Below are 13,271 nucleotides of genomic sequence, written 5' to 3'. Positions count from 1 at the left end.
AATGTTGCTATACACTTCTTTGTGCTTATTATAGAATAGCTGTAAGTTACTCAGAGCTATTGTATGACTAAGCATTCACATATAATAGTAACCAATTAGGTATGGTTTATGAACTACAGTTCCTGGCTTCCCTCAGCATACTAAGCCAGGAAAAAAAAATTGTATTACAACAATATCTGTGAACCAGGCAATGTATAAGAATAGGGATATTAGCTATTCCACAAGTGGTCTAGTTTTCATCTGTGACACATAGAAAGGTGCTTTGCCCAGTACTATAGTCATATTAACACGTTACTTGTGGCCATGTGAGAGGAATAATGGGGCTTATATTTAAGCCAGCCTCCTAAGCCTCTTTCTGTGCCTGCTGTTGCTCTGTTCTGCAGTTAAGCATCATCTTCTGTTTGCTTCTTACAAGTATAAAATCTGAATATCTAGGACTCTGAATTATATTATTGTTCCCATAATGGGGATACTGCAACTTTAGGGATGAGACTAGTATTATAGCTCCATTCACTCTGGATGCCATATTCATGCAAACATCTTACTGATAAGGTCCAATGTTCACATAGTCTTAGAATGTTCCCATAATCTTCTGCAAAACATACCATTTTAGTGTAGTCTTGCCAGGGTTTTGTGTTGTCTGAAAAGCTTTGCTCTGGTGGTGTATAATTGTACTTAAATTCTGTATTCCCTGACATGCTGAACAAGTAGGACTTGTTAAATCTTGGTCTCATCATAACATCTTTAAAAAGGCTTAAAGGCTCAGTATGTGCCCACAAGTATTAGTAGAAAGAAAGAATTATTTTCTGTCTTTTGTAATTCCAAAATGTTAGTAGGGCACATCTCAGGAAATATTTGTTCAGTGGTTGTCTAGTCCTAAATTATAAGAATTAAATAATGTGTCATACCAGCATCATCAGTACATTTTCCTGAAAAAGATGTAGAATGACTAGGAGATTTCTACTTTGCCCAGACAAGTGAATAAGTCATTAAAATATTTACTGGTACCTGCTTTTTGGTTGGAGGGGGGAGGGGGAGAGAGAGGTTTAAACTGTATACTGTTTAAATTAAAATGCTAAACCCTTTTTCTCCCTCATTCTTTGATCTCAGACAGTGGTATCTGTTCTGCAGCGTACTAAACTGTACGGAGAAAAAAGTGAAGAATATTTGTGTACCTCTTATTCTTTGAAAGTTGAAGGCAGTTTCAGTGCATTTTCTGGACAGTAAGCACAACAGAGTTCAGAAGGATTTATTTTGAGCAGATGTGCTAGGGACCATACCATAAACATGTGCATAGACTAAACTGCAAAGAATTAAGTAAAAAAATTATCCCAAGTTAAACTCTGCTCCCCTTTCATACAGAGAGATACATACTGCCCTGGTTTCGCGGCAAAATAACAAGATTGTGTAAAATAGAAATCTGTGGTTTATGCTCACTTCAGATTTTGCAGCAGAGTGAACACTTTTCCAAACAACTGAAAAATCCCTTTTGCCCTGCTGATTTCCAAAAGGAAAGGTACTCCATAAATGGGCATATCCAATGTGTGATTGGTTTGTGAGCTACAAAGGAGGCTGAGTCAGAGTGACCTGCTTGAAGCCAGACTGAAAGGCGGGGGGGGGGGGGGGGGATGGAAGGCCTGTGGACGGAGGGGAGGCATGCAGCTTCACCAGAATGTTTGAACAAGACAAAGAACAGCTCCAGCAACCAAATAAGGAAGTTGGAGCACTGGTATTTCACAGTACAAGCAACTTGAGAATTTGGGGGAAGCTCTGGGAGAGAGAAAAAAATGCTTGTATCAGAAAGAGCAGGAGATCTTTCCATCTTTATCCTTGTTAATCAACTCTGACAAACTTAAGAGGGGATTGCTTTTTTATCGCATTAACTGAAAGATTATGTATAAACCAACAACTGAGAATTTTTACTGAAAACAGAGAATGAGTTGTGTTTCTCTTTGGAGCTGCAGAATTATCACAGGCTGACATGTTTAAGTCAATGGACAGCTTTCCTTCTGATTTAGGAATAATATTAACACTGAAAATAATATTAACATTGAAAATGCTAGTTCAAATATTGACCAAAATTTTACAATATTTAGAGGATAAGGTCAAAATAGGCCTATTCACACTGCATTTATTTTTCTCAGTTTAATATAACTGTGCTTTGCAAGTGTGAAATGCTTGGAAAAGATGAACATTAAAACAACAGGGATCCCAACAATATTTTCTTTAAGAAATCAGTTTTCAGATATGTATGTGGATGTGTGCACGAGCGAGAGAAATCATTCTGTTGCTTCCTATCCTCCAGACTTCCTTTCCAACAATCCTCTTAGCCAACTAGAAAATCAGGCTGGGGAAGGCTGTTATATACTAATATTTAAATGGTCCCCTTTATCCTTTGCTTCACCTGGGACTGTCAGCTCTTTTAATGATTTTCAAATGGATCTTAGACATAGACTTAACAGCATTTTGCTTTTCCAGGGGTAAGGCCAAGTAGAAAAGTTTTCTTGATGCATAGCTAAAACATGGCAGCAGAGAGAAAAAAGAAAAAACACTAGTCCCATGGTTTTTGCTTGTTTAATTTGTTCAATTGCCAGCCATTATGCTCTGTAAAGTAATGCTTTCTGTAAAGCTTTGAATTATCCTGTAGATTTGTTTCAGAATTTAACACACAATTGTTTTAGGGGAGTCTTAGGTTTGAGTTACAAGGAGATTTAAAAGAACAAAGATAGCAATAATTGGTGCATGAGTACAAAAGGGGAAGGCAGTATTTTTTTTTTTTAGTGCCAAATAGAACATGCGGACTTTCAAGTTTCTCCTTACTCTTAATCAAGCAAGGTAGTACCAGAAAAAGCAGAAAAGTCCAAACGTTTGGCTAGATGTTGTAACCATGAGATCTGCACTTAAAGTTTATCAAAAGATGGAAATCATATATTGAATTTGTTAGTCCCCCATAGGAGTTGCTTGTCCATTCCTAGATGAAGAAGAAGAAATAAAGTAAAGGTGAAGAAATTGCTGATTCTTTCAGAACTAAAGAATCAGCAATTTCTTCACCTTTATTTTAATTTTTAAAGTACAAACGCTGGCTGAATATAAGAACAATCTCCTGTCTGGCAGAGAACAAAAATAAAGAGAAAAATGGCTACTTAATATCTGCAGAACTGAACATTATTTTAGGAGGTGCACTACTAGATTAAAAAAACTTATATTTTAAGTTTGATATGATGTATATGTATTTCATTGTTGGGATATTAATGCATTAAAGGGAAATTATTTAAATGAATATGCAAAAAGATTCGTTTAAGGGGGAAAATAATGTTCTCTGAGAGAGAGAGAAACAGGATGTTAGCTCCATCACAACTTTCTCTGTGAAGCCTTGGTACAACACATCAATTCCCATGTCCCCTAAGTTTGCTAAGTTTAATAAGTAAGTACTTATGACTGAAATAATCATGCATTCTTTTCCAATTTACACTTAATTCTTTTACCTGGATTATTTATTTTGTTGTTAACATTTTGTCAGTTTCTTGGACAAGAGCCTATCATTTGTGTTTTGTAATACACCCTGGGCACTGATGATGTTAAACTGTAAATAACACCCATCTTTCTCAACTTGGTGGCCTTCAGATGTGTGTGGGAGCAACACAAGGTTGTCCTAGCCTTCTACTTGCCAGATGGGTGAAATAAGAAATTTTAGTAGTTCTGAAAATCAAATAAACATGCAGCCTCTGCAGTAAATTGCTTTAAAAAATCATCACCATGTTGTTCTGGTCTTCTTTAGTTCTTTTAGTGCAAAACTAGAATAGTGAGATAAATTAATTGTCAAAGTTCTGTTGGGATACTTCTGAAATAATTTTGTATCTACCTATGTAACTTAAACTTGAGTACCTTATAAAAATAATAAAGGCGAGATAAAAAATTTAAAAACTTTAGTGAATGAATGAATAACTTTACTGTGGTCTTTGACCAGCCTTTTTTTTTTTTTAATCATATGGCACAGCAGTTCAGTGTTCATGCTGCATTTTCTTGCTGGGAAATCCTTGTGAGGTCCAGCAGCCAGATGTGTAGACTATTTAGCCATGACAAGTCACGTTGCCCGGGTGCACCACGAGGAGGCTAGTCTACATTGCACCAGTTTGGTCTAGTGGTTAAAGTTCTGGGCTAGAAACCAGGATTCTGTGAGTTCTAGTCCCGCCTTAGACGTGAAAGCCGGCTGGGTGACCTTGGACCAGTCACTTTCTTTCAGCCCAACTCGGTGCAATGTAGACTAGCCTCTCGTGCACCCTGGGCAAAGTGACTTGTCACGGCTAAATAGTCTACACATCTGGCTGCTGGACCTCACAAGGATTTCCCAGCAAGAAAAAGCAGCATGAATGCCAAACTGCTATGCCATACAGTTAAAAAAACAAAAACAGCCTTTACAATAAAAGAAAATAGCTTAATTCAACAATTTACTGTCAGGAAAAAGGAAAACAAAATAGTAAAACAATATATTTAATTAAAATCTTTGCATAATTGTATAGCTTGATAAAAATATTTGGCTACCAGGTATGTGAGTGTAGAATCAGCATCCCTTAAAAAGGAATAAACAAAATCTGTCAGTATGACCCACAAATTAAGAAATAAATGGGGAGATCAGAGCACATCTTGGGGAGGGGACCTTTCTGATTTTATACAGACTATTACAAGGATGCATTGTAGCACCATTGCTTTTTAACATTTATATTAACTCTCTGATTAAAACTCTTCAGAGAGTTGAAATCCATGCACCTAAACTGGCTGATAGACATCTCCCAATTCTCCTGTCCTTGTCTTCCATTGGCATGAAGCGGGCACTAAGAACCCTGGCATCCTACTGTAATGAGGAGCAATTAATAATTAATTATGACAAATCTGAAGTTCTAGTGTTATCTAATAAAAGACAAAAGCAAAAGTAGACAGTTGACTCCCGTGAACTAGAACAAGTTAAATGTTTTAAATACCTGGGCATAGTATTTCAGGCCTCTAGGAAAGTAACAGCCCAGGTAAACTATGCCACTTCTACTGCCCAGAAAAGCTCACAGGCAGTAATAAAATTGTATAGGCAATAGGGGGCAAATTATATCCCAGCAGCATTTAAATTGTTTATGGCCAAAACAGTTGCCCAACTACTATATGGGATACAACTTGGCCCATACACAAACCTAAGGGCTTATGAAACCATCCAATCAAATTTTCTTAGGTCTTTGTTTGGTACCCCAAAATGCACCCCCAATGCAGTTTTGAGGCTTGAAGCTAAAGTGCCAAGTATTAAGGCTCAGGCCCAGATCAGGATTTTAACTTCAGGACTCAAAATTACATTCAATCCTACCGGCCTTATGCCTTTGCTGTTGTCAGACAGCTACCAGTCTCATTGGCACTGTACTTTAGTGAAGACTAGGACTGATTATTTGAATCCTGTTTTAAAAAACACAAGGTTTAAGTATTATGTATTTTAGACTTTGCCTAATCTGAGCATCTCCAGTCACTCCAGCAATTCAGCCTGGCAGCCACTTCGCTCCTCCAGAAATGAAATTAAAGAAGCACTTGTGCAGAAGCCCCTTTTAGCATCTTCACTGAAGCAAAGTGGCTGCTCCTAATCTAGCACTTTGAAGGAAAGTGTTGCATTGGAGGGGTGCTTCAGTTAACACTTTGCTGAATCAAAGCATCCCTTCAAAGTGTTATTTTTCTCTTGTAAAATGTTACTTTTTTCCTTCTGCAAGGAGTCCAGGACACTGTAGATAGAGTTCTGCATGAGCTTGGCTTAGATATTTTGATGATAATTGTTTCCCTGGAGTGTTTTATGAAGGAATAAAATACTGGTTCATGTTGGACTGCTAGAAAATCATCCAGATACCATTCCTACGCTCTTGTTTATTTCCCCAAGCAATAAGAGAACTGCAAGAATAGAACTATGCTTGCTTTGGGATGAGATTGTAATTAAGACTTATGGCATCTTCGTGAAGGCAGTTCATTTTATAAATATACAAACAAAGCATAGTACTGTAGAAGCATACAAATCCTATAGCTGGCAATTCAGTTTAAGTTTCTGCTTCAAGTTCCTTATAAGATATTTGAAGCTTGGCTAGAATATAAGGTTGAGCTAGCGCCAGTAGTTTCAGGCCTCAAACCATGCGTTTGGAGTACGCCTGCAGGCAGGAAGCATCGCATGCTTAAATTTCCATATAGTAATTAGAAAATACAGTTGCCTAAGTCCGGTTGTGAAACTGTCATTGGCTAAAGGTTCACAAAGCTTTGTGTGGCAGGTCTGGAGGCAAGTAAAACAAAATTGTTTTTTGGTTTTGAGTATTGTTGGCTATGCCACTTTTATTATATGGCTGCTATGTATGTACATTATGATGAAATAAATTGTTTCTGGGTCAGAGTTATTCAAACTTAGGCAATTTTGTTATTTCAAACCATGATTAAGTACACAATGAATTAACATACTGTGGGAGCGTAGCTTGTGTGAAAGATCAGTCTTGTGTGGTTATTACATGTCCTTCATAGAATGGTGTTATAGGGTGATGACATATAACAGAGTGTTATTGTCACTGGAATATTCCTTGTAGGGTTTTTGCAGAATATGGACTCACCTTGTTGCTGTCAATATTTGGGAACCAAGTTTTGCAAGCTAATTTAGGCAAGTTAATTATGGTTTGGAACACATTGGTGCAGTATTTCCTGCAATCTGGAGATGGTTGTCCCTCCCTAAGAAGTCCTTAAACACTGCTAGAATTCAGAAGGCAGTTTATACTGAGTAAGGTCATTGGCTTATTTCACCATTGTCAATATTTACTGGCAGCAAGTCTTCCCAGACTTATCTGGAGATGTTGGAGATTACATCTGAGACCTGTTGAATGAAAAGCATGTGCTCTACCACTGGCCTACATCCCTCTTGCAAGCACCACGCTCTGAAAAATAAAGTTGTGCTTGTTTTATATTAGAAGTAGCAGATGTTCGTGCATATTTAATTTTTTTTAATTTAAACTATTGTTTCTTTTGAATTGCATATTTTAACAGCAATCTGTGGCTTATCTTTAGTTTTTTGGATGGTTCCTTCATATTGTAAGACTCTCAAAGTAGCTCCAAAGGCCATGGCATCCATCTACAACATTTAGGGGAACAACATTTTGTTATTAGCTTACAAGAGTGTTCCTCTTCTCCCAGGTATTTACAATGCTTTGAATTCCACATTTTAAGAAGAAGTTGAACTAATTTATTTGGATGATTATGAGTTAAATCAGTGAAGAGCTGGGTTTTAAATGATATCTGATCTCTTTTAATCTAATTTGAGTCAAATGATTAGAATACAGGTAGTCCTTGGGTTATGACCACTCGTTCAGCAACCATTCAAAGTACAACAGCGCTGAATGAAGGTGGCTTACAACCAGTCCTCTGAGTTCTCGCTGTCGCAGCATCCCTGCAGTCACATGATCGTGATCTGGGCTCTCAGTGCCCAGCTTGCAATTACAATGTTGCAGCGAGCCGCAGTCACATGTTCACAATTTCCAATGTTCCCTGATGGTATACCACAAGCAAAGTCAATGGGGAAGCTGGCAGGAAGTTGGAAGCTTCTCCCGCAGCTTTATCGCCTCCCTGTGCACCATAGTATCTGCCCACAGCAACCCCCCTTGCAGCACTCATGCACCTGTCCATGATCCATAGGGCCTGCCTGCAGCCCTGTCCTCCATGGCACCCATGTGCCCACCCACATTCCAGAGCACCAGCCCATGGCACTTGCACACCCACCTGCGCTCTGGAGCACCAGCCTGCTTCACTCCCCATGGCACCCACACCAGGTGGCCTTGCCTGGGACTCCCACCTCTTCCCACAACAAACCGCATGGTCCTGTGGTTACAACGGCAACCAGTTGCATTTTCAGTTGACTTTGGGGACACCACTTGAAGCATTCATTGTGTTGAGCTACTTCAATTGCTTTTGTGTGATTTGTTCATTGCAAACAGCTGAAAGTCTGTATATTTTGACAATCAACATGATTTGCAATAGGGGTTGAATAATTTCAATTACAACTGTAGCAGCAGCCCCTCCTAGCCGAGTGTACTCTAGGCTATACTTGGGAATTGTCATGAGTACTGATGGTGAGCAGGAGGGGGGCCCTATCCAGGGGGGAAAATGCATGCGTAGTTTAGAGAATTTGAACTGTCATTCAAAGAAACCCAGAACAGACCCGTCTTGACTTTTGGGGTTTATCTGTCTGGGTTTTCCCATGCTTCTTCAGTTTGGTAGGTTTTCTGTCTCCAATAGGAGTAATAAAACACTGGAGACTTCTTCCTCATCTCGGCGTGGTTCTTGCTTAGTCAGGGCAGGAATATACAGTACATAAAATATGAAGCCAACAACTGCAGCCACCACCTTCTCCTTATCCTTTTCCACTACTTGGACTGGAATTGCTGCTCCCAGTTCAGACTGATTGAAGTATTAGGGAGGATAGGGGGTACACTGACATCCAGAGTTTTCAAGTTGCTTTGGATTTAATCTGACCTGTCTGGCTCTCCCACCTGGTCTGTGAGGCATCTGGCAAGGTCATACCTCCTCTTACAAAATCTCCATTCTGCTTAGGGTATTCACACTTCTTATCTACCATTAACAACAAATTAGGCTAAATAGTTCTTATGCTGTCATTTGGAAGCTTTGAGAGGTATTCCTTTTTATGAGGAATACGCTCAGATTATACTTGATAGAAAGACTTCAACCCTTGAGATCTGAAGTCCCCATTTTTTTCATATCTGTCCTGTAGATCATTTTTCTCTAACCTAGTGAGATGTGTTTCAGTCTAAGTCAGAGAGTGTTTGGAAAGTTATAGGAGCTGATATTCTACATATTTTGAGGATAAGAAAGACAGCTTTAAACTTTTATTACCTTACACCAGAGAATATGATTTAACAATTGCTGTATGTACTAGAAAGCTGTTGGATGCATAAGGTTGCTGTCATGCTAGAAGTAGATTCCAGTACAGTTGGATTTTATATTTTTAAAAATGGGGATCAGTTACTGCTTTATCCCAGTAAAGCCTAAACTGAATGTCTACGTCACCTATCACATTTTGTTTAAATTCTGCTCATGAAGACTTCATGACTCTCTGGCATTAGTAGTCTTCCTCTGGCAAACTAGTTGTTTGGTGAAGTTTCTATATTTAATATCTTTCCAACTTGGCCTAATAAAGCAATTCTGTTAAGATTGATTTTGAATTATTTTGTATTTTGATCCACCTAGTTTATTTTACTTTTCCTTGGAATATGCCCCATAGAATTTAAGTGACTTACTTCTGAGTTGACTTACATAGGTTACATTTTGTTTGTTTTTTAACTACAGCATGTTTCTTTAATCTCTTTATATTAAAGGAGTACTATTTCTTTTTGATATTCTCTTCCGTCAGGAAAGTAAGTTCACAAATGTATGCCATAATATATATCTTGATCTTTAAGGTAAAACTCTTAATTATTTATCCTATGTGTTGTGAAGGTTATCCAAGGTACCCATAGCAAATCCTTAATCTGTAGCCATTTTAAAACAAACACTAAATCTGGAGAGTTTAAATTATTTATTTCTCAAGGTTGATTTATTAGAGATCGCTCAGTAAATTGAAACAAAGCATTATAGAAAAGAGTACTGCTGAAGCAGACTGCTAATGTATTATCAGGAGCCCCTCATAAAGATGTTTAAAAAATATATTGAAAATCTTGTTTGCTCTTAGGAGACAGTGAAAAAAAACAGGATGTACTTTTAAGAAAAGCAGTCCAGAAAAAATAAAACAAGACAATATATCCCTCTGTCTTCACTTCAAAGATTTCTTTTTTAGCAACTGACTGCTTGAATTCTCAGGAACTTTAAGGGACTTTTATTGTGAAATCATTAGAGCTAGAAAGCTTTAGTGAAGAACCACTGACTCATGAAGTAGAGCTCTCTGCTCTGACTAATCTGTATATATTATTGAGTACCTGCACAGCTCCACTTCATTTCCCAAAGTGCTGGTATTACAGCTGCAGCTGTTCTGCTTACTTCTGCATGTGGAAAAGTTGTTCACTGGTGTGAACAAGACACAAAAAAGGTAAAGAGAGAGGGTTATGTGTTCTATTTTCTATGTTCAGAGTGTGTTTTTTGTATATATTAAGTAAGTCTAAATGTGGGTAGAGGGTAGCAGATGAAAGCAATTATATACTCAGAAGTACAAATTTTGTGATGTGGTCATGCATGTAGCTAGTAAGACTGTGCTCTTGTACTGATTCTTAATCTTTCAGTAATTGGAGTTGTGCTTTCCAACCCCATTTTATTTGCACTCACTGGCCTCTCTTCCTTTCTTTTAAGTTCATTCAAGATGCCAGTGTGGCAGCAGCTGTTTTGGTCTGAGGTACATGTGTGATTTTTCTCACATAAACTAGGATTTGGCAATTTAAAAAGAACTGTTCATTGCACTTATAAGAAATAGCATGTGGGATTTTCTTCCTACGGTGGAACACAAATACTGTGGGATTAGGGAGGAGAAAGATCAGGGAAAGCATACTTAAGTTTCACTGAGAGGAAAGAGAGAAAAAAAGACCTTCAAAACCATTATGTGGCTTAACAAATAATGCAGAAAGATGTTTTATCAGGGTTATTTCTTAAGATGCCAGGGGTCATTAACCAGGATATTATGAGAATTTGGAAATTCAGCTTGCAGAATGCTTTGGGGGAAATGTTTATATAGTCTGATATTGTTGGTTTATTTTTGTCCAGCTGAGTGTTGGGAGAAATTTGTGTCAGTGGTCTTCCTAAAAGTTTTGTGAATTACAGAGTAGCTATACTTAGTTTTTCTGGCTGTCCATCTCACTGACTGCAGTAGACGTTTCTTTAAAATGCTAGAACTGGATACAAAGTATGAGAAAGTTTCCTCATAGCCAGCACTTCACTAGAAAGAATGCTAGGGAAAGTAGTGCTCATCTTTGCCTCACTGTCTTTCTTTTTTTCCCCTTTTTTTCTTTTGGTGATGATGCATTTACAAAAACTTGCAGAAAAAAAATGCATTGGCTTTCACAAGAATACCAATGTCTGCTTTTGAAGCATTTAAATCCACATTAAATGAAGAAACACAAAGAGCCTTAGTCTAAAAATAGGAATGGGCGGGTTTTGTATTTTAGAAGGCATCTGGATGAAGAAAGAAACCACTTTCCTGAATACTTCATACTTCGTGTTACCAAAAGAATTTGCAAACTTAAAACACTGCAGTGTTGTTTTTTCCTCCATTACAAATATTACAGGAGTGATTCAGAATGTCTAAAAGTGCGTTTATCCACACATGACTACATGTTTTATGGATGGGGAGGGGGATTATGGTGCATGTCTTATTCGTGTTTGGTCTTTTCTGATGGCCTCTGAGAAGATGAAAGCAGCTTGTGATTAACTATACAGATGCTAAGTGTGAGATAGCTGGGATGAGTAACTGATAATGTCTGTAATGGGCAATTAATGAGGAAATGTTTATCTTTTGGCAAATCTGTTGACCTCAAGAAATTTGACTAAAGGTTTGGGCCCAGTATATTGTGTGAGTCACAGGCTATTGCTTCAGAGCAGCAAATGGCTAAAAGAATGGGCTCAGAAAAGATTTAACACATGAAATACCTGGTATTTTCATACCCCAAGCTTTTCTCACAAGTATAGAATTGGATTAGGTTGAAAGATATGGAAGGGTTTACATTGATCATTGTCACTGATTTTATTATGGAGAAGTTTGTTAGATAAAGATGTAATCAAAATGAGTTGTATCTAGACTAAGTTATGCATGATTTAGATGAATTGGTGCTACTTAGCCATGGTTCATTTAATTTATAATGATCAAATCTAAAGCACAGCTGTCTCTAAGATATAGATAAAACGTTATCCAGAAGTACAGGGGATATTGGTGACCTGTACTACCATATTAACCAGCAGCCATTCTCAAATGAATGGATGTGTGTATGAGAGAGAGAAATATTAGATCTGTTGTATGCTGTAACAGGTAGTCCTCACTTAGCAACTGCCTTGCTCAGTGACCATTCAAAGTTACAATGGTGCTAAAAAATACTTAGTGACCAGTCCTCAAATTTACAACCTTCGCAGTGTCTCTTTGCTCTTACCCCATACCAAGATTTCCTCAAAGAGAAAGAGAGAGAACCCAAGTTCAGCTGAAAGAAGTAGCAAGAAGCAAAGGAAAATTGAAATAAAATTATAAGCACAATTGTGGTCACATGATTTTCACTTAGCAACTGCTTCACTTAATGATCAAGTTGCCAGTCCCAACTGTGGTTGCTAAATGAGGACTATCTATGTATTTTCTTTTGGGGTTGTTTAACCATTGGGTGGAGACATTTTTATTATGTTGTACACTGCCCCAGGCTCCTCTGGAGAGAAGAGCAATATGTAAATTGTAGTCTGCATTCACTAACTTAAGCTATTTAGTAAATGCATTACTCTATTGAATAGATATATTATGGGCTTAATATAATGAATAATTGCTGCATTATATCAATACAAACTATGAATGTGAGTGTGGTGTCATGAAATTGCATTGGATGTCTGTGGGTTGTAGAAACAAAGTAGCCACATAATAACTGAAACAGTTTTTAAAAGCATTTGTTACACAGTGGAATGTGTATTATTAAATGCCAATTGCAAATAATTATGGGGGCATAAATACAGGCTGTTGTGAAAATGTAATATACCAGGGATAAAAATCAGTCAAAATCAAATTTCTGGCCCAGATGTCCTTGGCTGTTCTAGCAGCCACAATCTGGACCTTTCTTCCTCACTTGACTACTGGACTCCTACTGCTGTGGTGGATGTGAGTCACAAAACAAACATCTATTTACCAGAAGGTGAACTAAGTGTCTAGGATGCTTTCCATCACCTCAGTGAGATGTGAGTGGGACCAAAATGCATATTGCAATGATATGCTATTACATTAGAGATGGATGCTGCATGCCTATTAAGTTTTTCTTTTAAAAACTTTTAAAAAGTCAGATATGTTAGTGAGCCTGATCATCAAGGGAGATACCTGAGAGCAGATTAATATGTACAAGCATTATATTGCCTACTCCTGCCTCATAGCATATGTTAATCAGCAATGCATGCAATTTTTAAATGTTTATTGGTATAGGCCTGGTAAATTCACTAAGATTTGCTGACAAGTCAACATTCACAGGATTGGACAATGTATATTTAATTATCTAGCATATCTGCTTAAATATATTAAATATATCTATATTTTCCCACATGAGTTT

General features: G+C 37.6%; 1 protein-coding gene across 2 annotated transcripts in view; it reads left to right on the top strand.

Moving 5' to 3' along the window:
* Positions 1-13,271, top strand: part of PALLD (palladin, cytoskeletal associated protein) — a 247,839-nt gene that overhangs the window by 172,528 nt on the left and 62,040 nt on the right. The window contains exon 1 of one of the 2 annotated variants that reach the window (XM_063310549.1): positions 9,970-10,087. The exons of the other annotated variant lie outside the window; for it this stretch is intronic. The gene's annotated coding sequence lies outside the window, so the exon portion shown is untranslated. Of the gene's footprint in view, positions 1-9,969; positions 10,088-13,271 lie in introns of those variants that run through there. 2 annotated transcript variants of the gene reach the window in all.

Source organism: Candoia aspera, chromosome 8 (genome assembly GCF_035149785.1).
Source record: "Candoia aspera isolate rCanAsp1 chromosome 8, rCanAsp1.hap2, whole genome shotgun sequence".
Taxonomy (NCBI): domain Eukaryota; kingdom Metazoa; phylum Chordata; class Lepidosauria; order Squamata; family Boidae; genus Candoia; species Candoia aspera.
The sequence above is the reverse complement of the archived record's forward strand: the minus strand, read 5'-3'. Positions and strand labels throughout refer to the sequence as shown.